This window comes from Theropithecus gelada, chromosome 2, assembly GCF_003255815.1.
Source record: "Theropithecus gelada isolate Dixy chromosome 2, Tgel_1.0, whole genome shotgun sequence".
Classification (NCBI taxonomy): domain Eukaryota; kingdom Metazoa; phylum Chordata; class Mammalia; order Primates; family Cercopithecidae; genus Theropithecus; species Theropithecus gelada.
Genome location: NC_037669.1, coordinates 132,367,227 through 132,392,017, shown reverse-complemented (window position 1 = coordinate 132,392,017; position 24,791 = coordinate 132,367,227). Strand labels below are relative to the sequence as shown.

At 39.8% G+C, this 24,791-nt stretch overlaps 1 protein-coding gene and 1 pseudogene across 3 annotated transcripts in view; one reads left to right on the top strand and one right to left on the bottom strand.

Annotated features, from left to right (window-relative positions):
* LOC112618307 (schwannomin-interacting protein 1) overlaps nt 1-24,791 on the top strand; it is a 614,431-nt gene that overhangs the window by 437,953 nt on the left and 151,687 nt on the right. The gene's annotated exons all lie outside the window — the stretch shown is intronic.
* Nucleotides 650-23,806, bottom strand: LOC112618366 (annotated as a pseudogene).

The following is a 24,791-nucleotide window of genomic DNA, read 5'->3' as shown; positions in this document are numbered from 1 at the left end:
TCTCCTCCCGGGGACCTGGAGGCTGATGCCCCCGAGGCCAGGATGGCGGTGATGGCAGGAGGATTATCTTTCATTTTTAAAATTCATTTTGTATTTAATAATTAAATTCTGAAAGTGATAAAAATATATATAATTTTGCCTTTTCTTTCTTAATAAAAATCTTTGTAAAAGTTAGAATATACCAGTATTCCTCTGATATTCTAGTATTTTTCTGCTGTCAGCTAGACCCACTCTAAACAATGAAGGATGGATTTCTGAACCCATTTCAAATATGTGAAAGTAGAAGACAAGATTGCATATATAATGATAAAAGCACAGTCTAAAGGGTATTATTAATAGCATACCATGGACACATAGTTGCTTCCTCCTGACCAAGAACAAATGTTAAGAGAAAGCCAATACCTTTACAAACAAGATTTAGTGCCCACAAGAATAGAGTTTGCTTTTAAATAGGAAATCTATGCATTGCTTTATTTGAAAAAGTTACGAATTTAGTGCTTGAAAAATCCAGCAGGTAAGCAGCAGGAGTAAGAAAGTCTATTTTTGGAACTGTTTAATGGCAAATGAGCATGGTTCTATCCAGGAAGCATTTTTCAGTGAAAGGGATGGAGGGAGAAAGAACTGGTATTTACATTCCATTCTACACATCTCAGTACCGCCTGTTCATCTCCTTGAACTTCTCATAGTGATAGTCATCAGGGGCCTTCTCATTAACAGGATGCTTGCCATTTGGAAAGGACCACTCAGGCTCTGGCTTCTCCCTGTCACCTGCTTTCAAGGCTCTTTGTTTCTGTGTATGAGGCTGTTGAGCTCCTCATGATAAAAATTGGTTGTTCAGCACATACTCACAGCCACGTTAGTAGGCACAAAGGATGTCTCACTGTCTTTCTTCTTGTTCTGCTGCTCTTTCCCAGATGGGCCTTGGCATCCTCCATGGAAATGATATTATTTTTTATTTTAGCATTGATGCTGAGGTCCACCTTGGGGATGCCACTCAGCATCTGGCTAGAAAGCATCTCTTCTGTCTTCTTTGCTGAGGAAACACAAATGTTTTCTTGAAGTTCATAAAGGCAGTCCTCTGTGTTCTTCAGTTTAACTTTCTATTCCTTGTCTTCCATAATCTCTTTCCTCTTCTTCAGCTCTGTCTCAACGTACTTTATTATGTCTACATTCTCATCCCTTCAGTTGGTTTCTGCAGAAAACAGTGTCCCCAGGGTTTTCCTCTTCACTGATTTTATCTTTGTGCCTTTTGTTTAGTTTCTTTAGGAAACTGTGGTGGATACCATACCACCTGTTTTCATCTGAAAGGGATCATCCACTAGAGTGGTCTCTTCTTGTACCTTCTCTTCCACCAGCAGGGCCACAGCACTCAGCCTGTTGGGCCTGTTGCTCAAGTTCTGCACCCTCTTGTCTCTTCCAGTTTGAATCAAACTTCCTCTGAATCCTGCTTATTCTCTTCTGACTCTGAGTTGGCCTGGCACCAACAGAAAGTCTTTCTTTCTATCTTATAGAGAGAATAATAATCAGCACTTCTCAAAGTATTCGCGTCAACAAGACATTTTCTTCTCGAGGCATCTCATCGAATCCACAGGATCTATAATTTCATTTACGTTTAGCCAAGGTCTAATCAAGGATTTAGGTTTCTAATTTGTATTTCCCCAGTTGTTTAATGTATACATTTGAGATACAGTATTTTTGTGTGTGTGCATGTGTGTGTATGTGTATTTGTGTGTATAGAGAGGGTGTGTGTGTGAGAGAAGCATGTATGTGTGCTTGTATGCATATCATTTTTTCAAGTACTTTCACATATTGTCTCGTTAAAGTGTTGAAACAACCATATGAATAAACAGGTTGCCTATTATTTTCTCCTTTTACTGTGGCTCAAAGAGGTTTAGTGGCTTAATGATGATTAACTAGTAAAGTATCAGAACAGATTTGAACCCTCTGTTTCTGAGTCCAATTTTCTTTGCCCTAAACTACACGTCTTCATATAGAAATCATAAAATATAGCTGAAGGGCTTTAGAATTCCTGGAGGAAAGTGGGGAGCAGGAAGAACAGATGTGGGGACTCCTCTCCATGGCATCTCTTCCTCCCCTGGCTATAGCAATTGGAACCTGCTGTTGCTGCTGAGCAGAGCCCATGTATGCTCAGCACTTCCAGGAGCTGGGTAGGTGTTTTGCAGCCTGTTGTCTGAATCCCCAAGAAGAACCTAATTATTAATAGTTCATCCAAAATTTGAGATTCACTTTGTTTCTTTTTAGTCCTCTTGGAGATTGAAGAATTCTTGCTGAATCGTAATGTTGTTTTTCTTATCAAAATACTTATACATGTTAACTGTAATTAATTTAGAAAATAATGATTTCATAAAGAAAAGAAATTAATAATAGCTGGTAGTCCCACCATCCACATATTTCTATTACTACAGTTTTGCTGCATATTGTTTCTTTACAAATATAAGAATTTTAAAATGAAATTACACTCTTTTTTGCAGTGTTTCTATGTTTTCTCTAAAAATAGAAAAGTATCACAAGTCTAGTCCCATGTTATTAAGTAGTCTTCTATAAGAACATTTTTAGTGACTATCTCATTGCATGATGTCAGTGTTCTTCCATAAGAACATTTTTAATAACTATCTCATTGCATGATGTCAGAGTTTGCTTCACATACTAGGTCAGAATTTTAAATTAGTTCTGTTCTTCATCATTTTAGATATGCTATGTTTATTTCATTTCCTGTTTGATATGAAGAACCCAACTCTAACCCCATATAGTACCTGGAAGAAGCAACCCTATACATCATGACACCTCTTCTCCCAAACAGCTGCTAGGATGAGGCTAATCTATTGGCACTCAGCAAGTAATCAGACTAAATCAACCAAGAATTTTAACTAAGAGACCCAGCAAAAACAGTAGAGGAGAGGCATTTCAAATGAAAGATACTTTGCAACCTAATACTTACAACCAAAAGAACCTTGACCAAAACACTGTGATAAAACTTGAGGCTGAATCTTCATTTTCCATATTCATAATTTGTTAGAATAATTCTTAGAATTGGGATTGCTAGCTCAATTTTATACGTTTTAAGACTTTTGATGCACATTGCCAAATTGCTACCTGGAAGAGTTGAACCAGTTTATTTTCCTCCTAACCACCACTAGAGGTTCATGTATTCTTTCCAATTTGATTTCCAAAATGGTATTTCATTATCTTAAGTTGCATATCTATGATTTCTGAGTGAGTTTTAAGATTTTCTATAGGGATTAACCATTTGTATTTCTTCTCTTGTTGATTGTCTTTTCATATCATTTGCTCATCTTTTTTGTTAGAGTAATCATACTTTTCTTATTGATTTAAAATAACTCCTTATGTGTTACAGATTTTAATCCTGATCAGGATCTTTTTTACTGGGAGCTAATGTGAGTTAGGAGGAAGCTCAGGGAAAGATGGACCAAGAGTTGGGTGAAGGTCTGCAGCCAAAGGAGGATTAGGTCAGGAGACACTGCAGCTCCTGACTCCTCTCCCTCTTCCCTAACCAGCATCTTTTTCCCCAGGGCATTCATAGAGACTTTCAAAGAGTATATTGATATAGATAGTTTTTAGGGAATTAATTTACGGATTTTCAAATTGCATATAACTTGTTCATAAAATTGACTGTCTGAGAAATCTTTACCCACCTCCCTTTTCCAGTAGTTTTCTCCCATTTCACAAAATCTTGCTATGGTGATTTGCAATGGGATACAAAGTACTCTGGAGCTCCAAAAAAATGGTAATTTGAAATATTGGGGAGGATGTCAAGAAAATGAGTGACTCGAATCCCTGGGTAAAAAAAAATTCCTTTGCAAGTCAAGCGGTTGCTAAATTGACAGATTATTAAAAATTTTTTCTTATAGATCACCTTCTGCATATAACTCAATGGGAATTGAGAGACATTGCCACGGCTGTCTTCATTCCCATCTACACAAACAAGATTTCTCAATGTTTTCATTGAGATGCATTTTAAGAGTTTGATTTTCTAATCTTAATAATTACCTGTCTAAAGTTATAATATATTCATGTTGTTTTCATCAGTTATACCCCATAACCATCAGGACAGTATAAACTCCCTAACTGTAATAAGTAAACCTAAAACTTCAATGGTTTAACACAACAAACTTGATTGCTCATTCATCGCACAGTTTGATGCAGATGAGGAGCCCTTCTTGGGGACTCTCTTCCAAGGGTGACCCAGATAGCTCTGCTTCCATCTTGTATCTCTGCCACCAGAGTTTCTAGTTCCACTTGGGAAGATGAGAGAGAGAGAGAGACAGAGAAATTCAATTCACTCTTTCTTTCTTTCTCTCTCTCTTTCTTTCTTTCTTTCTTTCTTTCTTTCTTTCTTTCTTTCTTTCTTCTTTTTCTTTCTTTTTCTTTCTTTTCTTTCTTTTCTTTCTTTCTTCTCTCTCTCTCTCTCTTTCTTTCTTTCCGAGATAGAATCTCCCTCTATCACCCAGGCTGGCGTGCAGTGGCACGATCTCAGCTCACTGCAACCTCTGCCTCCTGGGTTCAAGAAATTCTCCTGCCTCAGCCTCCACGTTGCTGGGACTACAGGCACACACCACTGCACCCAGCTAATTTTTGTATTTTTAGTAGAGACGGGGTTTCATCATCTTGGTCAGGTCTCGAACTCCTGGCCTCAAGGGATCCACCCGCCTCAGCCTCCCAAAATGCTGGGATTACAGGTGTGAGCCACCACACCTGGCCTCAATACACTTTTAACTGTCTAGGATAGGAAACAAGATTTCAGTTCTGCCCACTCTCCCAGTGGAAGACTACGAAATAAAAACTTGGACTTTCAAGAAGAAAAAGGGTGTGGTGAGCACAGAGTACTGTCTCTGCCACAGATACTGCTGGCAATAATCGCAATGACAGCTCCATCCAGATGCATTGTCTTTTAACAGAGCCAAAGGTCACAGGAAAGAAACAAATTGTAATTTCACTTTACATTTATTATAGAAAACTAAGGTGTAATTATACTAAGGTAAAATTTAAATACTCCTAAGCACAGAAAGATCTTTTATTATAATAAAATTTTGTAAAAGAATGGAAATAAGAATTCAAAGGGAAAAAGAAATGATGTAAAATTCCTATCGCTTACTAAATGGATGATGGTGGGTGTCATGGTGCTATACTACTTATATTCCATTAGATATATTATAACAAGCTGAGTAATAGTATTACTTTTGAAAGCCAATATTTACAACAGACCATATATTACACCCTTTGCAACCATTTAAGTTTTGATGAAAACTTTTAGATTATAACATAAAACTGAAGGAAGGTATATAGATTTTCAAAATTCCTTTAGGAGATATTGAACAAAAATGTTGAAGCCCAGTGTCTTTAAGGAAATACTCAGTTTGATTTCATTCAACTGTTAGTAGGACGACTTCTGCTGTACTGGATTTGCAGCTCCATGGGTTGCAAACCACTGTCTTTTAGGACACTAATCTCTCAGGAAGTCTAGGGACAAAGAATTCCAGGTACAGAAATGTTGCATTTTTTGGCAGAGTTCATAAATGAAGGTAACAAGCAGAGCCACAGACTGACACACCCTGCTTAGCTATGTGGTCAAGCTACCTTAGGGTTTAAGTCTTCTGTTCTGAAGTCTGTGAATTCTTATTGCCATGCTCATCAGCTGATCATATTGAACCACTCTCCCAGTGAAATAAAAATCCTACCACTTTCCAGAAGAATCTAAAGTAGGCTGTCTTTTTGACTGCTGAAGACGGCAGTTTTAGACAGGGGTCTAGCTCTCCTCCCTAAAAAGGCCCATTGACCTTTATTGCAAGTGAAATAGCCTATGGGAACAGTAAATGGCTAACCTTACTGTACTATAAAATAGGGCTCCCGCAGCCTCTCCTGTCTCTCAGCTCTACTGAGAGGCTTATAATAGCATTTCTCATAAAAGCCTCTGTGCCATTTCCCAGGTGCAAAGCTTTACAGAAGTACAACTAGGGAGTTTCCAAAATTGCTCGAAGAGAAGATTATCTAAGGATAATGCCAACTATTTAGCAGGTGTTTCTTGACCGGAATTTGAGATAACTTTATTTTTTGCATTTGCTTTTATGTAACCTGTATAAGCGGCAATTGGCAATATGACGGAAACATAGGAGAGGAAGCTTGCATTAAAAGCCCGTTGAGGATACCACCTGATTTAGACATCAAAAAACAAATCCTCTATGAACTAATGTAGTTAAAGCCATGAAAAAGAAACTTTGGTCAGGCTCCAAACTAAATTTTTTAAACCATCCTATAATGCTTATTGAACACCAATCATTTGCAAGGTGAACTGGCTCGTAGATGCTGCAGAATCTTTTCTAAAAAGAAAGATGTGAGCAGCTTCAAATTCAAGAATTCTGAGTTTTTTCCTAATCAACACCCAGTCAGCTTTTCATGTATCCTATTTTATCTTCATCACAGAATTTATTACTACCTGACATTTTTGTTTCTATTTATTTACTGGTCTGCCTTCCCACAAGAACATAAGCTCCATGAGTATCATGATTTTGCCTATTTTTTTCCACTGCTGTATCCCCGGGGTTCTGAAGCGCCCGGCATGTTATAGACTTTTAACAAATCTTGTCAAATGACTGCACAAATTCCCACCATAAGAAGGTGCATAAACTTGCAAGGATTGGAAAATGAAGCCCCAAATATCAATAATATTTGTTAATATATTTATTTACTTTTTTAAAAAGTGCTTAAGCATAGCAATAAAGGGCTTGGAGGATTGAGGGATGTTATCTTATAGGATGAATCAAGTTTCCTAGAGGAAGTGATTAGGGTGAACTTTGATTTCCTCACCTAGTGTGGGTCTAGGGAGCAAAGTAAAGTGTGGTCAACACACAGGGAATATATGTTTGGTTTCATGCCTATATTTTTATATGAAACAAAGGGCTGCTAGCAGAGCCTTCATGATAGTCAACAAATTAATAAGCCCCTGTTCAGTATATCTAGGCTGCCTCATGGACTGGTCAGTCCTTCCCCTAAATGGGTGTCCAGATGATTCCTGGTTCTGCTCTTTCAGGCTCCAAAAATCTTTTGTTGTTGTTGTTGTGTTTGTTTGTTTGTTTTTTGGTCACAGCCATGTCATCATCAAATTTTAAAATCCTGTCTTTAAAAAAAAGGCAATCTGTAATTTAAGAGTAACTTCAATAAATCTGGGCCCATTGTTAGCTCCCCAGGGCACATTTAAAATATGTAAGCTGCATGATGTCAGATTATGCTGTGATTGTCTTGCTAGTGCCTTAGGGACAGACCATATGCCAGTGGGTGGGTAGTTGAGTACCTCTTAGAAGGAAATGGATCTTTTCACTATCATTCTGGGAGTTGATCACACCTAGGCAGGCGATAAAGACTAAAGAAGTCGGCCTTACATTTATATCGCGATTATCTTTCTCCTCTCTCTGGGTAGGTGACCAATATTGTCCAAGCTCCAAAAGGCAGAAATTCTCTCGACATCTGAAGGAGGATGGAGAATGAGGCAGCTAACCAGCTTCACAGGGGACCCTAAGGCCAGTCTAGAGTGTGCTATACTACTTCTCCCCCACTCACTGCCAACTTCCAGTAATGTCTTGTTAAATTGGTTCCTGGCATCAGCTGTCTTATGAGATAAAGGGAAGAATCTGTCTCACATTAGTTTGAAAAACAAAAGGAAAAGGAGCTGCCCTTTCCCTCTCTCTCCCAGTGAGGCTGGGATGGGTTAGCTGCAGTGGTCACCAGCAGAGCAATGCTAGGCTCAGAAGCATCTTGTGAAAGTCACTTGCAGTAGTAACAGCAGAGTAGAGAGAACAAACATGCCTTGGGAAAGCTCAGGTGAACTCTGAGAGGCCCTGGATCACTGGAGAAATAGTGGGGGACAGTTAGAAGCAGAATTATTCCTGTCTGTCAGGCCAGGGGATTTTGGAGCTATCAAGTTCAGTCATTAAAAATAGATGTGTTCTGGCCAGGCGCAGTGGCTCTTGCCTGTAATACCACCACTTTGGGAGGCCAAGGCAGGCAGATCACCTGAGGTCAGGAGGTGAAGACCAGCCTGGCCAACATAGTGAAACCCCATCTCTACTAAAAGTATAAAATCATCTGGGCATGGTGGTGCACCCCTGTAGTCCCAGCTACCTGGGAGGCTGAGGCAGGAGAATCACTTGAACCTGGGAGGCAGAGGTTGAAGTGAGCTGAGATCATACCACTGCACTCCAGCTTAGGAGACAGGTGAGACTCCATCTAAAAAAAAGAAAAAAGAAAAGAAAATAGATGTGTTCCAGGTAACACTTTCTTTATAATATTGTGGCAGTGGTAAAAAAATTACCTATTTTTTCCAAGGCAGCATGTTGTTTAATGATGAAATACAAAAAGCCTTCCCAATAATGTGAGGAAATGGTGACATTGTTTAACGTATTTAATTAATATTGTTTAAGTACTACCCAATTAAATAAGAGGAAATAAATGTATAAAACAATGAAAAGGATGAGCCAAAGTGATAATTATTTACAGATGATATAATTGCATAGCTAAAAGAGAGTCACATAGAAAATTATTGGAAACAATAAGATAATTCAGTACAAAAGCTGGTTATTAAATGCAATAATCAATAACTTTTCCGTACAAAAACAAGTTAGGAAACATAATGAAAAAGCTCCCATTTAAAATAGCTTCTAGAATAATAAAATATATTAGAATAAAAATAACAATAAACATGCAGAATATATGTAACTGAATCTTGATAAAATGAAATGACATTCCCCATGTTTCGATAAAAAGACTAAATATCATAAAGAAGTCAACTTTCCCAAAATCAAATTATTAATTGAATGTAATATCAATAAAAATAAGATTTTTTTGGCTATTGTTGAAATCACATATGGCAAATGAAGATATTCATTACACAATTACTTTAGCTGCAATAGACTAGAAACAGTCTGAACGTACATCAATAGGACATTGGTTAAATTACGGTATATTCCCAGAAGACAGCCTTGTATTCTGCCATTTAAAAAGTAAAGGAGATCTGTAGGCCTGGATATGGAATAATATCCAAGATATGTTGTTAAATAAAAGGGTCACAATTTATATCTACACTATATCTATCTATATAAAATAAATGACATCATAATATACCTATAAATATGTATGTCCATGTAAATTAGGATGTTTCCTCATTTGTACATAGTTTTCATAATTGTTATATTTAATGATTATATGAAGTGGAATCCTTTCTTTTTCATAAATCTGTCTGTTCCTAGTGCCTATTATAATGTTCAGGAAGTCCTAATGAGAGCAAAGAATGATGCTAAGACTATAAGTGCTGGTGCCAAAATACCTCAGTCCAAATGGGAATTGTTTAACCTCTGTGCCTTAGTCTTCCAGCCTGTAAAATGAGGATGAAGACCATTTTTACCTCATAGGTTTGTCATGAGAATTGAGACAGATTAAGTGAGATTACAGATTAAGTGGGTTAATCTGCATAAAGCTTTTAGAGCAGTGCCTGATACATAATGAGCAATCAATCAGCATGAGCTATTATTATTGCTGTATGAAATAACCTTAGAGCCTTTAAGTAATTTCTCGTTATGGCTGTTATAGATAGTAATGCAATGAGTAGCTCTATTAATATAATGTTTTGCCTCTGTTTAATTATTTCATTAGATTAAATTCCTAGAAATCAGATTACTGGATCAAAGAGTAATCACAATAATTACTTTTTAAAGATATTCCTTTGACCTCTTCCCTTAAAGAAAATTTAATGACATGAAAATTACTAGTTGATATAAAAGAGAGAGTAAAGCAAAGAAACCATGTATTTATTTGACCACAGCAAAATGAAAACGAGCTCCCCTTTCCCTCTCTTTCCCAGTGAGGCTGGGATGGGTTAGCCATTTACTAAACAATTATTTAGTAAACACCTACTTTATTCATAAAACTATCTAGACATCATACAAAAACCCAGGATTCTATTCAGTTGATTAAATCCAACAAGGGTTTCCCAGTCTACTACATGCTTATTCCATGCTGGGTGTTAATCAGAATATGGAGGAATATGGAGTGGTCTTTTTCCTTAAAACTCAAAATTTATGCAAGAAAGTAAGATGTGAAGATAGTATGAGACTCTATATCAAATGCCAAATTCCGTTTTTAAAAGATTCCAAATCTGTGATTCAGACACTGGATATCAGGCATAGTAAGCTAAGCAAAAAAGAGTAGGTGCTGGCTGGAGCCACCTGGCAGACGTCAAAGCATTTTCAAAGACAACATCCAGTTGGCAGCAAAGAAAGAAGTATGTTACCACACAAGTGATGACCAAATTAGGCTCTACTGTCTTCTTAGAATCTAACATTTTATAATTACTTTTAATCCACCCCCAATCAACAGGACAGCTTTGCATTTGAATATTATCAGTAGCAAATGTTTGCTGTTGCTAAAGCACATCCTCTTCCCTGCCAGCTGGAAAGGTAAAAGGAACCCTCAAACTTCAGCTGTGGGCTTTAGCCAAGGAAGTCCAAGAGGTGTGCTCAGAAGTAGACAAGGCTGGTAGAGAGCCTCCATTGAGGACTGTGCGTGTTTATCGGTTTCGGAAGGGCTCTCTACCCGCTGAAAGAGCAAAATCATCTCCACTTCGCTGTTTTCAGCATGCAGTGCTACGATCCGAATCTCACAGCACAGGCTTTACCACTCTTCAGTCGTCTCTCTTTTGTCTCCGAGTCAGGAGGAAGGGGGCAAACTGCCGCTCCTCTCTGAGGTGAGCAAGATTATTTGTTTCAAGGAAGCCAAACCTGAAATAGAAGCAGAAGCCCTTTCATATAATTGAGGAAGACTTCACAGTTGCCAGAAACCCTTTTTGTAAGAGAATAAGCCCCACATAAAGGGTTTTCTGGCCTTTAAAAATAGCCCACCAAATATCTTTCTTGTGCCTTATCTAGGATTTTTTTCTTTTTTTTTTTTCTGCTGCCCTGGCTGGAGTGCAATGGCACGATCTTGGCTCATTGCAACCTCTGCCTCTGGGTTCAAGCATTCTCCTGCCTCAGCCTCCTGAGTAGCTGGAAGGCCGCCAACACACCTGGTTAATTTTTGTATTTTTAGTAGAGACTGGGTACTGGGTTTCACATGTTGGCCAGGCTGGTCTCGAACTCCTGAGCTCAGGTGATCCACCTGCCTCGGCCTTCCAAAGTGCTGGAATTACAGGCAAGAGCCACCACGCCTGGTCCCTTATTTAGGAATTATTAAATTGCCTACTATGTGCAGATCCTTGTGAATTGTCAGGCTCCAAATTTCCTCAAAAGGCTGAAGCCTGGCAGGCAATGTCAAGAGAAGGAGCTGCTTTGCCCAAACAGGTTCCAAAGCAGTCAAGTGAAATTGTCTTCCTTATATGGTGAAAAGCGCCCTGTCCCTTTAAGGCCAAGAGACTTGGCTGCAGACAGTCCCTGGGAAGTTTGCGGGCAGCCCCATCCTGTGTCTGATCCTTGCTGCTGTGCAGGTGAGTTCCCAAACCTTCTCTCCCCAGTTTGCCCTCTATAATCGTTCTCATGGCGGGTTAGAAATATTGGTATGAAAGAGCTAGAGAATTTCAGGGTCAGCAGAGATGGTGCTGTTTGGGGAAGTTTGAGTCGAAGGAAAAAACAAGGTTACAAGGGAAATGTGCAGTAATGCAGCTAGTGAGGATGCATCTAACTTCCTGTGGGGAGAAGGCAGCAAGGTTACAGAAGGCCCTGAGGCATTCCCAGGGCAGGGCGGGGGAAACAAATTCAGCACGGGAAGAGGGACAAATTCTAGATAAGACCGTGGAGGGATAAGTTTAGACTCTTGAGCTATATAATCTGGTGAACTGCAAGTTAAAACCAAACATAGCTGGTAGGAAATACTGCTTCTGCAAGTGCTGAAGGCTTTCCAGGAGCTCAAGCTACAGGACTGACTGCAGAGGAGAAAGTTACATGCCAATGTTTGGAATGTCTATACGCCTGGAAGGCTGCAGCCTTAACCCTTTATGCAGCCTGGCTTTTTAGCCATTAGGGTTTGGCTGCCACAGAGCAGAAGGTGGGGGTGCATGTGTGAAGTACTGCAGTAGGAGACTAAATAAATAAACAAGACTATGACTGTGGAAATGCATCTCTGGCATCCTCATAGTACCACTTGCAGAGAAGGATTTTCTAAGCTCAGATTTTCTGTGTCATCCACAGAAAAACTTCAGATTTTCTGTGTCATCTTTCTTCCAGCAAAGGGCTGGAAGAAATCTCATTTAAGCTAATTACTGCTCCGTCATTTACTAATTCAGCTTCTTGATTTTTTTTCTTCCATGGTCTGGAGCCTTGTACAATATTAATTTGAAATTAGGTAATAAAACTTTTTAATAGCTAAAGATTTGCTAGCAGAAGTGTGTTTCTCCCTAAGATTGAGATGTATATACAGCTGGGGTTGGGATTTTATTGAGAGCTTGAAAAGAGATGGGTGTGGTATAGAAGGAGAAACACTTGATGGTCATTTTACATAATATCCAAAGCCGTTTAACTGAGCCTACAGCCAAAAAAGGCGTCCACCCGGGAATTTAAAAGGAGAGATGCTAAATTACAGGGCTTGGGGTCCTCTTCCCTCCTAATTGAGTCTAGGTCCATTCATCATTCAGAGGCAGTGGTTTCTCTACAGTTGTTGTGTGGGGGAGTGAACAAGAAGGCTGGATTAAAATTCCTTACATACTGCATGCCTTTTAAGAATATTCATTCATCTGAGTATTCACTGAAGAATTCTTATTATTAACTAACAAGTGTTCTATCCACTTGTTAGTGCTTTCTAAAGACAGAATGTTCATGAAAAAAGATTTTATCAAGAGGGATTTGTTAGTGTAAGGGTTCCTCTCTTCTCCTCTGACTTCTGATGGATGGGCAAAGTGGTGATTATTGGTTACTGAAAAGAAAGATCTGTTCTTGACTTTAAAATCACAAAGGGCTTTACTTTGGACCTTTCTCATTCAGAAACATTGGTGTCCCAAGCAAAAAGTTAACTTCTGCATTCACAATGTGGAAGAGAGCAGAGTGCATGGGTATAGTTTTGCTTCATTTTGTACGAAGCTAAATCCAGAAAGCAGTGTCAAATACATTGCTTTCAAATATAGATGCCACTGAGAAAAACAAAATTCTGTCCTTAAAGCTGAAAAATCTCTAAAAGTCCCATACTGTTATTATTATTATTATTATTAACTTTTTTTTTTTTTTTTGTGAGAGGGAGTCTTGCTCTGTCGCCCAGGCTGGAGTGCAGTGGCGCGATCTCGGCTCACTTCAACCTCCGCCTCCCAAGTTCAAGCGATTCTCCTGCCTCAGCCTCCCGAATAGCTGGGATTACAGGCGTGCGCCACCACATCAGCTAATTTTTGTATTTTTAGTGGAGACAGGGTTTTACCATGTTGGTCAGACTGGTCTCGAATTCCTGATCTGCCGCCTTGGCCTCCCACAGTGCTGTGATTACAGGCGTGAGCCACCATGCCCAGCCCATACTGTTATCTCTGATAAGATAAATCAAGGCATTTCAAAGGCAAAAAATGATGTGTCTTCCCAAACATTTCACACAATGACTCTCGCGGCCCTCAGTCACATATGGATCTTACAACTTCATACAGGCCGCTTACTTTATCTGTGCCTTAGTTTCTGACCTAGAATTGAGCAGATCTGAGTTATATTTCTAGTTTCTTCATTTATTTCCATAACCATAGGCAAATTACTCAGCCAGTCTAAACTTTAGCTTTCTTATTTGTAAAGAGAATGAATGTTAATTAGGATCAGAAGACCCCAGAACTCAGCATAGGCTCCATAAATGCTATTTCTCCTTTTTTTTTTTTTTTTTTTCGTTTTCTTTTTCTATTACCTGGGAAACTATACTGTTCCTTGGCAGAGGAAATAAGTTTTGAAAATGGAAACCAGCTCTGTAGCTCAGCTTTAGAACTACAGTTATTTCATCCCCTGTGTCCATTCCCTTCATAAAAGGATGCCCAACTCACTGGGAAACCCATTCCTAATCATCAGCCACCTCACTGTTTGGAAGCTCTTCTTAAGCAAACCCACTTCCACTTATTTTGTGTTCAGAGACATGAAGAATTGTTGATTGTTTTCTTTTAATATAAAATTACTCCATATTCTTAAAGAACAATAGTAAGTTATCTTAGCATCTCTATAAAGGTGGTCTATTCCAATAATAAGCTAAAAAAGTATTTTAAAAGGAACTTTTTTGATTCTTATAAGGCACCTCTTAGAAGTATTTCAAAAATTGCTACTTTTTTTTTTTTTTTTTTTTTTTTTTTAGCAGAGTCTTGCTCTGTCACCCAGGCTGGAGTGCAGTGATGTGATCTCAGCTCACTGCAACCTCTGCCTCCCGGGTTCAAGTGATTCTCCTGCCTCAGCCTCCCAAGTAGCTGGCACCCACCATCATCCTGGCTAATTTTTATATTTTTGTAGAGATGGGAATTTTACCATGTTGGCCAGGCTGGTCTTGAACTCCTGACCTCAGGTGATCTGCCCACCTCAGCCTCCCAAAGTTCTGGGATTACAGACGTGAGCCACCACGCCTGGCCCCAATTGCTACTTTTCTATAAAAACTCCTAGCCTATTCACACAGGGGTCTTTAAGAACATGATTATCCTTACTTCAGCATTTTCATTGTTTAGGTCACTTTAAGAGTAGGTTTGCCTTACTTGCAATGAGTCTGTGTATGACCCAAACAAATTCTCTCACCAGTTTAGGAAAGTGGTGACAAATTTCAGTAGCAGAAACATTCCACTGGAAGTGCACATCCCAGCATGTACATAAGCTGGGAACCGAGTATGCCATTTTTAACTAAACTAAGAACAGGTCACACACACAGCCTATCTTCTAGTCATGGATTAACACCGCCCCTGTCAGGAGACTGGTGTTGAGAGTCCACACTTGTCCACTTAAAGTAGCTTTGAAACTCTGGGCTAGTTCCTACATGTGTCTGAGCCTCGATCTATGGCCTGCATAATGAGAATGATAATAATACCTATGCACGTGGTTCAGGGAACGCATGAAATGTGCCAGGACAGGTGCTCAGTAATTATGTTGGATCTGAATGCCTAATAGTCTCTAACAAAGTCTTGTACCTTAATAATAAGGTAATGGCCCCAGATCTTATCTACACTCTTTAGACAATCTGCAAGTATGGATATGTTTCTAAGGATGTGTAAATTCAATTTTTAATAAAAATGTAAGTTATGTTTCTAATTAGGTGGATCAAAAAGAAGTAGATGCTGAGGCAACCATCAACCTGCTACAGGGGTTAACTGTGGAAACAGCCTACAAATGCAGATGTGGCTTAAAAGCTGCTGGGTCTCAAAGAGTTTTGGATTGGCTGTGCTCCTTAAAAGTATTTTTTAACTTTTTACCCCAAGGCAAGTATTTCTGTGTCTGGTACACTGGCAGGAGTTAGAATGGGGGAAAGCATTAAACAGATGGAAATGAGAGATCCTAGTGAAGTTGAATCTCTTGATACATCTTTGACTCCCTTCTTCCCCAACTCCCCAACTATTCTCCTTAAGCTTTTCAGATGTAATTCATTCATGAAACCACCAAGCTGGGGAAGCTTGAAGAAGTCTATGCCAGCTTCTTGCCTTCAGTCAAAGCTGCACTTGAAACAATCAGGAACCACGGCTGCCTACCCTTCCAAGGGAGAGAGACTGAAGTTCAGTCTATTGCATGCCTGCACCGGGGCTGCACTGGGGACATTCCCCTCACACCTACCCTTGTAATACAAGCCCATATTCGTTTTTTCTCTTTTTTTTTTTTGAGACGGAGTCTCCTTCTGTCGCCAAGGCTAGAGTGTAGTGGCGCCATCTCGGCTCACTGCAAGTGCCGCCTCCCAGGTTCACGTCATTCGCCTGCCTCAGCCTCCCAAGTAGCTGGGACTACAGGTGTCCGCCACCGTGTCTGGCTAATTTTTTGTATTTTTAGTAGAGACAGGGTTTCACCATGTTAGCCAGGATGGTCTCGATCTCCTGATCTCATAATCCGCGGGCCTCGGCCTCCCAAAGTGCTGGGATTACCACGCCCGGCTGAAGCCCATATTCTTTTAGTGTGCTCCGGGTCTGTCCTTTGTGTTTACGGCAAATTGATATCCTGTCTATGGGAAATTTCCACTAAAGTGGGGAGTGCTGATATGGTCATAGCCTCTGTGAGGGGCAGCACTTCCTTGTTTTCGGCCTGATTAATCATCAGGTGAGTAGACATCCTTCTCCCCTGACTTCATCACTTCTATTCTCCACTCCTGCTTGCCCCTCTGGTGCAGTGTCTCCCAAACTAGAAAGCATACATCAGAATTACCTAGAAGATTTGTTAAAACACAGATTGCCAGGCTCTATCCCCAGAGTCTCTGATCTGTAGGTCTCGGCTGGGGCCTGAATGTTTGCAATTTCTAACAAGTTTACAGGTGATCTGGGGCTATACTTTGGGAACTGCTCCTCTAGTCCAATAGTAAATCTCACTCTAGTGTTCCCAGTAACTTGCACTTACTCTCGCCTTTCTATATAATACTTCTTCTATTTTTGGAGGTGAAGTACAGCCATCTCACCACAGTTATGTGTTACTATTATTGAATTCTAATTGTAACAGGCACTGTGCTAAAGACATATATTATTTCAAATACAAATTTGGTATCATTAAACAGAAAGAGGTTAAGTAACCAAGATCTCACAAGTGATAAAGAGAAGATATCATACTCAGACTGATGTGAACAGTGTTTGCTCTTTCCATGATTCCAGGGCTGGCAAATAGATTTTTAACTTATCTGTCAACTCCAATTCATTGGCAGCAGCTTCCTGGAGCACTGGATTGAGGAGTCCCAGGTGGGATGGGTGCTCGGTAGGAGAGAGCTCTAGAACTGCTAAGCCAAACTGCACGGGAGTGGGAGTGGAGAGCGGCAGTGGGTATGTGTTGTGTTTGCCATCCCCACATGATGCTTTGCCTTGTTCATTGATCAATTTGATTAGGATCTAGAATCAGTTGAAAGACATGTATTTAAGTTTGTTCCAGAGGAAACAGTAAATTTATTTCCTTGTCTCTTCCTTTCTCTGAAAGGTGAAATTTTTGAGCCTATATTTGAGAAGGTGTAATAAACTATAAAGTGAAATGAAATATTCATGGTTTTTGTATTTGTGTCTAATGCACATTTTAACACAATTGACACAATGCATTGTGTAGCTAGTTTTCTGGAAAAGTCCATCTTTTCGGAATTGTTTTTCAGATCTTCAATAAATTTTTTCTTTAAATTTCAAAAAAAAAAAAATGCAGCCGGTATATAGATAGTAACCAACATAAGCATGTTGTCCTAAAGTGGCTGGGACAAGAGAGTTATGTTAATTATAGTCTTTGCATATTTATGTCTTTCAATGTGACCTATCTAATGGATTGCCTTATATTGAAATAATCCAGTGTGACTTAGTAGGAAGGTAATGACATTTCTAGTTTAGTTTCTCTCTCCATGTTCATATTCACTGTGGGACTTGTTATTTTTAGTGTCTCAGTGCTTTATATGAACAATGAATTAAATAATGTTTTTCTGTTGCATCCTAACATTTATTATAAATGTGATTAAATGGCATATAATGTAATGGCATCTATTTTATTTGATCAACAAATATTTACAAAAATGTATCCCGGGATATAACAACAAACAAAATATATTGTTCTCATGGAACTTACATTCTAGAGAGGCAAGAGAGAGACAATAAATGAGTAAACAAAGAAGGAAATTGTAAATAGTGATAAAGCGTGTTTAGTGAGAGAGAGAAACTCTGTGTGTATTTGTGTGCCCAAGTGTGCGTGTGTTTTGCTATTTTATAGGTGGTCAGGGAAGGCCTGATTGAGGAGGTAAGATCGAATATGGAAAAGAAGCCAAACATGGGTCGGTCTGGGAATGGAGCATTCTAGGCAGAGAAAATAGCCAATGCAAAGATCCTGACGTTAAAAGTCGGTAGGAGCCAGATTGCATAGGCTAGTAGGGGGTTTCAGCTGGAGGTGCTGCAACATCTCTATTTCCGCCTAGAGGATGTTTGAAGATGCGCAGGTGGCAATTTGCATATACAATGCTAGAGTTGAGGGCAGGACACTATTGGCTTCTAGTGGGCAAGGACCATGGATGATAAACATCTTGCACTGCTCTTGATTCACACAAGATTTGTCTTGCTCATATTGTCCTGAAAAAAAATGTCTCTATTGAGAAATCCTGAAGCGCCTTTAAAGCCAGGCTAAGAAGTTTGAATTTTATCCTAAGTACAGTGGGAAGCTATTGGAGAATTGCAAGCTTCAAAAGACAATCTTTCAAAGATCACTTTGGGTACTGAGTGGAGAGTGAATTGTAAGGGACAAAGGTGAAAGAGGGACATTCACTAGGCAGCTCTTTCAGTGTCCACAACAGAGATGACGATGGCCTGGACAAGAGGAGTATTGGTGAAGGTTTTGAGAAGTGTTTTTCCTTCAAGAGGAAGGTTGCTAAATACATATAAAGTGCTGTTTCCCATGACACCTGTATGTTATCTTTTTCTTTTTCCTTGAGATATTTTTTTCAGTTTCAGAATCCCCTGGTTTCCTCTACATTCATTTAAGAGAATTTTGTGGTACCAAATTACAGAAGACCTTGCTCTTTCAAATGCAAGTCCTTATCCTCTTGCTCTTTAACCTTGCATATCTATCTGCATTTCAAGTTGTTCATTGCTCAGAAAGGTAATCTATTTGATTTGGGCTTGTAAAAAGAGATAAAATTACTTGTGCTTCTTGAATAACAATAGGTGATTTTTTTTCTCTGAGGGTCAATATGAATTAGCCTACATATATCATTTTACTAAACCGGTGCCTTATTACATGAATAACTGGGACCAAGTCTACATTTATTCTGTTGAAAGAGTAACATTCAACATCAGAATCTCTTGCAGAGATTCAGGCATTTCAGTACTAATTTTACTTAGGCATTAAAGCCTCACAAATAGTTTCCAGGTGCATTGGCTCCTCCCTGACAAAGGCAACTCAGCTTCCAAGACTTCAGAAAATTCTTACTGTTGTCCTCTTGTCTCTCCTCATAGACAACTCTTCTTTCTGCACCTCCACAGCAAGTGGCCCCCATACTGACCTCAGTGTATCTCTGCAAATGCAGAGATTCACAAAGCAGCAATGTGGAAACTTGTCAGTTCACTTGGAGAACAACTCAATTCTCATTTGAGGGGAGGAGCATCCTGTCCCCAGGCTGAGCTGAAGTGGGTGGCAAGAAAAGAGAGGGGAGAAGCTGGCTGCAGGCCATCCCCACACTGGTGAATGGTTCTACTGAGTGGTAGGTGCCTCTGCAGTCAGGATGAGGGTCTTTCCCAAAAGATTGTTGTGTCCTGAGAGGAGAGTCACCTCAGGAACACTGGAGAATGGGTGCTGGGCAGGTGGAACATCAGACCACAGCTTACAACTAAACTGAGGGAAGCAGGTGCTTGCCAACCCATAGCCTGTCTTCTAGTTTCTGGATTAAACTGGAGAAGAGAGACAGAAAGAAGATAGGGTCATCCCCCTACCCCCCAAAAATCCAATGAAATCGTCTTTAAATCCATCATACAAGCTACATAAGCCAAGATTCCAATAATTTAAAAAGCAAGTGGTCTTACTTTACTATAAAGAGGAATCTCTGCCTTCATCTCTGGTCCGTAGGTATGCCCCTAAGAGAGACAGGCCACTTCGTTGTGTAGCCAAAAAAGGGAGGAAACCAGAATTGTATATTTGGGGGGGGGAAAAAAAAGACCAAATACTTTGCATTAAGATATCCTATCTTAGCTATTAATTAGGCACACACATTTGGACCAGGTCACCTTCTTGGACTTCAGAAATAAGGAGTTGAATCAAGTTTTTTCAGACCCTGATTTGCTCTGTGTGGATTTATAATTTGGCTCAAGATCTTCAACACTCCCCTAAAGCCTCTTGCAAACCAAACCAAGCCATCCACCTCACCCAACTCCCCCTTCCCAACACTGTATTTCCTTTTTTCTTTGAATATCCCTTTCCCTCCACTAGCTCTTCAACTCTGTGAAGAGAGGTATTGGTATCATGGCCTTTTCTTTGAATCTCCAGTGTCTGGAGAGTACCAGACACTCATTAGATGTTCAATAAATGTTTATTGTTGAATGAATGGATAGTGTGAACATAAAAATAGAGAAGAATGAGCCCAGGCTAATCCAAAGCTCAAGAGCAAGCTTTGCTTAAAACCATATATTCTGCCCATAAGATTCTGGACTTCTTAAAATTAAAAAAGGAGAGAGAGGAAAGAGGGATTTCAGATATTTTAGCAGTAATTTTCAGACATCACAGTTTCTAATACCCTGTGTCTCCACTGAGATGTACCAGTTTCACAGGATTTTAGAAATACTAGAGTTTTACCGAGCTTTTATGGAATGTCTTACAGTTATAAAGAGCTAGTATAAACTTGCTGAGCAGACGTTTCTAGATTCCTTACTCTCAAACTGCATGCCTATTTAAGCTCTTTCCAGAAAAAAAGAAAAAAAAAAAAAAAAACATAACAAATTGAAAAGTTTAAAGCTGCCTTCATCTTTTCTTCATAAGCTTTGATCCTTTCATTTATTTAAAATATGTAACCATCAAGGCCTCATTAGAATTGCTAAAGGACATAGGAAAGGCCATATGGGATCAAACTTCTGGCCTGTCTAGCCAAGTTACCAAAAATGGCAAAGTCTTGCTGATGTGGTGCTGAGAACAAGGGAGGAAACCCAGAGGACAGCAGAGGTGGCAACCCCAAACACGGTCCAGTTCCAGGAGTATGGATTTGAGGGGACTGAGATAGGGTGCAGTATCAGAACTTTTGGGTAGTGGCCAGATGTTTGATCAGTCTTAGACTAACCAGGGAGCACCATGCATGAGGGATTCCAGCCTCAGAAAAAGAGTCAAAAAGAAAAAGGAGGCCAGGCACAGTGGCTCACACCTTAATCCCAGCACTTGGAGAGGCTGAGGCAGGTGGATCACTTGAGATCAGGAGTTTGAGACCAGCTTGGCCAACATGGTGAAACCCCGTCTCTACTAAACATACAAAAATTAGCTGGGCGTGGTGGCACACACCTGTAGTCCCAGCTACTGGGGAGGCTGAGGCAGGAGAATAGCTTGAACCCAGGAGGCGGAGGTTGCAGTGAGCCGAGATTGTGCCACTGCACTCCAACCTGGTGACAGAATGAGATTCTGTCTAAAAAAAAAAAAAAAAAAAAGGAAAGAAAGAAAAGAAAAGCAATGCAGTTAATTGTGCCTCTTCCTGCGCTAGGGCTGAGCAGACGCTGCCATTGGGAGTTATTGCAGGACTGGGACAAGAAGACACTGCCCCCAAAAGTGTGGAATCTCCAGTGGTATCCCCTGGGGATTTCTTCAAAATATTGTCCATGAAGCAAGGAATAACAAATGCCTCTAACTTCATCATCATGATGTGCCATATAAGGCTAGTACATCCATTCTACTGAGCTCTGTTTGCAACTCAAGTAGCAAGTGTTAGGAACTCACTTATTTTTATTTTTTCTGCCCACTGTTTACAGAAGCAAGTCTTTTGAACTCTTCTTCATGCCGTCCTGGTAGTGAGGGAAGGGACCACCATGAGACCATGGTATAAGTATGGGGTTAGTGGCAATAATTAACCTTATTCTGATTCATTTTGGATACACTCTTTTTTTTGTTTGTTTGTTTGAGACAGAGTCTCGCTCTGTCACCTAGGCTGGAGTGCAATGGTCCGATCTTGGCTCACTGCAACCTCCGCCTCCCAGGGTCAAGCAATTCTCCTGCTTCAGCCTCCCAAGTAGCTGGGATTACAGGTGCCCGCCACCACATCTAGCTAATTTTTTTTTTTTTTTTTTGTATTTTTAGTAGAGATGGGTTTTTGCCATGTTGGCCAGCCTGGTCTCAAACTCCTGACCTCAGGTGATCCACCCACCTCGGCCTCCCAAAGTGCTGGGATGACAGGAGTGAGGCAACGCGCCCGGCCTTGGATATACTCTGTAGAGGACTAGTGAATTCGAGTGTATTCCTCCTAAAACTGACTATCTTCTTTCTAACTGTTATAACTGTAACAGATGAAGAACAAGCTAATATTCTTCCTTTAGGCTTCAATCAATCCCTTCTGAGCCTCTCTCAGAGGCTGAATGGATTCTTAATCTTTTCCTAAAGGGTAGTTGCTTTGGTCTTTGTCATTTTAGTTGGTTTTTCTGAATCTGGATTAGAAACAGAACATTAAGACATTAAAAATATCCATACACATTAAAAATATCTCTCTGTTTTAAAAAATAAAGAGCCTGCCAAAATCTGGAAACAACACAGATGTTCTTGAGTGGGTGAACAGTACAACAAACTGTGGTACATCCATACCATGGAATACTAGTCCGCAACAAAGAGGAATGAGCTATTGACACTTAAGAACAACCTGGATAAATCTCCAGAGAATGACAGAGTGAAGAAAATAATCCCAAAATGTTACATACTGTATGACTACCTTTATATAATATGCTTGAAATGGCAAAATTACAGAGTTAGAGAACAGATTAATGGTTACTTGAGTTCACACATTTTAAAATTGAATTTCCTTTTATTTCCTGCTCATATACTTGACCTCATTAGTTTGAATCAAGTTGTAAAGAGCTGGAGAACGGATTAGTAGTTAGAGAATGGGGACAGAAGAGAACTGGTGTGACCATGAATGGCAGCATAATGGGTCCTTGCTGTGAAGAGAATGTCTTATATCTTGACTGTGTCAGTGTCAGTACCCTGGTTTAATACTCTACTGTGTATAATGTCTTATATCTTGACTGTGTCAGTGTCAGTACCCTGGTTTGATACTCTACTGTGGTTTTGCAAGATGTTACCATTGGCAGGAAACTGGGTAAAGGGCACAAGGGATTTTTCTCTATATTATTTCTTAAAACTGCATATGAATGTACAATAATATCAAAATTAAGAGTTTAATTTAAAAAATAACTAGTTAAATGAATGAACATAGATGAACCCCTAACTCACAGTCTCAAAAGAAGAAGCACCCCCCAAATTTTTAAACAGTATATATACTGTACCGTATAGTAAAACTATAAGGAAAAGCAAGGAATTAAGGTGAATTTTAGGATAGTATTGAGAGGGAAGAGGTAGAAAAGGAAACGTCATCAAGGTGAGACACCCAGAGGGCCTCAAAGGTGCCAAACAAAATATTCTGACTTACAGTGGGAGGTGAGAAATGCAGGCATTCATTTAAGCATTATTCTTTAAACTACACATACATGTTTTTATATTTTGCTTTGTATGTATGATATATTTAAAAATAAAAGGATAAATTTTAACTCTCCATAAAACATAAAGACCCAGTGTCTGAAAGAAACTGATCAAAGAACTTTAAAATGTTGCCAAAATCAAGTCAATAAGACCTTAGGCAAAAACTTTAAATATAACCCATTAGAACCAGTACAGACAGAATCAATCTCTTTCTTTCTCTCTCTCTCTGTCTGCCTTCACTGGTAAAAATTTTGCTGACTAGAAAAAATTCTGTAGGAGTGAGGAGCACTAGAACTTATCTATAAATTACATTTCAGAGAAATAGTTTTTCCTCTGCCCATCCTGCCTGCCAAAGCAGTACTGATTAAGCACATTTTCCTGTCCAAAGTTGAAAGGTTAAAAATGATGCCTACCTCTTTGAAAGCTGGCATTCTAACAGCTTGGTGTTCAAGGTAGCCATTGAACAGAAGCCTGTTGAACGTCAGAAAGTGTTCAATGGGGCCGGGCATGGTGGCTCACACCTGTATCCCAGCACTTTGGGAGGCCAAGGCGGGTGGATCACAAGGTCAGGAGATCCAGACCATCCTGGCTAACACAGTGAAACCCCATCTCTACTAAAAAATAATAATAATAATTAGCTGGACATGGTGGCAGGCGCCTGCAGTCCCAGCTGCTTGGGAGGCTAAGACAGGAGAATGGTGTGAACCCAGGAGATGGATATTGCAGTGAGCCGAGATAGCACCACTGCACTCCAGTCTGGGCAACAGAGCAAGACTCTGTCTCAAAAAAAAAAAAAAAAAAAAAAAAGAAGGAGAAAGTGTTCAATGGGACTGCTGTGTAATCCTGTGCCAGGTGAGCAGTTTCTTCTGCCCTCGGCCTGCCTTTCCCTATGCGTATGTCTATCACACGGCTGTTCATTATGCTCTGTGCACCCGCTCCGTATTTCTTATTTGCTTCACTCTTTACATGCCTCAAATAGCTCATTTTTCCTGAGCTCTTGCTTAGCCAAGTTCCCTGCATTTGGTTCCTTTGATCTTTCTGCTAAAACCAATCTCTTCCTCTAATTATCGTCTGTTCCACTTCTTTGAACCTCTTCCACTTGCCTCCATTTCTTAAGGAGCCAGGTGTTTAATAAAGAATCTGGGTAAGAGTCAGGCCGAATCAGGTAAACGCCCCTGCGTGCTCCCAGGTAGAGTGTTGCCTCTTCTTTAAGTGGAAGAGATGGTTTACTAAAAATTCCAGAGCCCAGACAGTGTTCTACTATGGCAGATGCATAGTAATAATCACCAAATGGAGGAAGTAATTGGGATCTGTTTTAAATGGGTTAGGCCATGTTCTAACTTGCACTTCATTTGCTTTCCCATTCCACCCTCAGCCCTAGTCTCTTTCTGCTTTCAGGTTTTTCACTGCAATCTAGTAGTTTATTTCATAGCTTATTTCACTGATGCTTTAGTTTACACATTTTGAAACTGAATTTCCTTTAATTCCCTGCTC